Source organism: Marmota flaviventris, unplaced genomic scaffold (assembly GCF_047511675.1).
Source record: "Marmota flaviventris isolate mMarFla1 unplaced genomic scaffold, mMarFla1.hap1 Scaffold_1263, whole genome shotgun sequence".
Classification (NCBI taxonomy): domain Eukaryota; kingdom Metazoa; phylum Chordata; class Mammalia; order Rodentia; family Sciuridae; genus Marmota; species Marmota flaviventris.
In genome coordinates, this window is record NW_027287863.1 from 702 (window position 1) to 2,216 (window position 1,515).

At 37.2% G+C, this 1,515-nt stretch overlaps 1 non-coding gene across 1 annotated transcript; it reads left to right on the forward strand.

The window, feature by feature from the left end:
• The first annotated feature begins 811 nt into the window (after positions 1-811).
• Trnaf-gaa (transfer RNA phenylalanine (anticodon GAA)) lies at positions 812-884 on the forward strand. Its single transcript has one exon. It is a non-coding gene; the product is annotated as a tRNA-Phe (tRNA).
• Positions 885-1,515: the final 631 nt, after the last annotated feature.

The following is a 1,515-nucleotide window of genomic DNA, read 5'->3' on the forward strand; positions in this document are numbered from 1 at the left end:
CTTCAGCATACCAGAAATATTATTCTGCCACTGTATTATGCCTACCTGTCCTCCCTCATCATTAAAAAAAAAAAAAAAAAAGTTTTTATGAAGAAAAGCTGCTGTGATGAGCAGTGCCATTTTTAATTTTCTAATTTTTCTTAGAATTATGTTCATGTAAGTTGGGAGTATTGTGATGAGTGCTTTGTTAACATTCACATATATTCTCTTTGCAAAGTTACAGAATTATCAAGTTCCATTTCTTGATATCTTTAAAGATTATGAAAGACCAAAACAAAGAAAAAAGAAAAAAAATAAGGAACCCAGGAATTATTTTTTCTTTAATTTCCTTAATTTTCTGAGCTGTGTCTGTGGAAGAGCAGAAAGACCTTTTTATTATTGGTTCATTATAATTATACTTAATGGCTGGATTCATTGTGCTATATTTGTACTTGCACATAACAATTTGACCAAGCTCATTCCACTTTACCTTCATGTTTCCCAATCCTCTTTCTTCCACCTGGTCTTCTTGCTCTACTCTACTCATAATTATATCTAAAGTACTTCCCCATACCCTGCTCCCTGTCTCTCCCCTTTCTCTACTCTAGTGGTGAGATCCCAGAAAGGCTTTCTTTTAAATCCCTGTCCCCTCTTTTCTGTCTCCCTCCTCCATTTATCCACACCACTGTGCCAGGACTTTGATCCAAGCAGTTTGTGTGGGAGACAAGGATTGGGTCTGATTGAATTTAAGCAGAATCTGAACCAGTCTAAAAATTAAAGTTGAAAACAAAGTATTCGAAGTGAAGTGAAAGAAGCCCAGGGTTTTCAAGGAGCCGAGATAGCTCAGTTGGGAGAGCGTTAGACTGAAGATCTAAAGGTCCCTGGTTCAATCCCGGGTCTCGGCAGGTTTGGTCTTTTAGTCAAACTCAACAAAAGGATGATTGAATGGTTCCAATATGAGTAAAGAATGTAATGATCCATAGAGCAGAATTTGACTGCCCTTATATTCTAGATACCACATAGTGGTGTTAACTAAGTAAAAGGACTGGTTTTAGTATAACGTAATAATTCTTGATACATTTGTAATTCAGTAAAGAAATGTGCTACAAAGACAACTTTTTTGTTTGACATGATGTGTATGATTAAAAAAATTGTCCTGGTAGAGATGTGCATGACACTGAAAACGTCGTGCAAATGTCACTGAGTCACTATGATTTGAGGGACACACAGTTGCAGTGTGAAATAAAAGAAAGTCTTAAACTATTGCTACAGTGACAACACACAAATGAATGAGGGGTCTGTGTTGAAATAAAATTGTGTATGTAGCCATGGAAATTTGAAATTCAGACAGATGTGGTGGGACATACCTATAATTCCAGAGACTCTGGAGGCTGAAGCTGGAGGATCACAAATTTGAGGTCAGTCTCAGCAATTTAGCCATACCCTGTCTCAAAAAATAAAAAGGAGGGAGTCACTCAGTGTTAAAGTGCCCCTGGGATCAATCCCCAGTACTCCCATCCACACACAAAAAAGAAA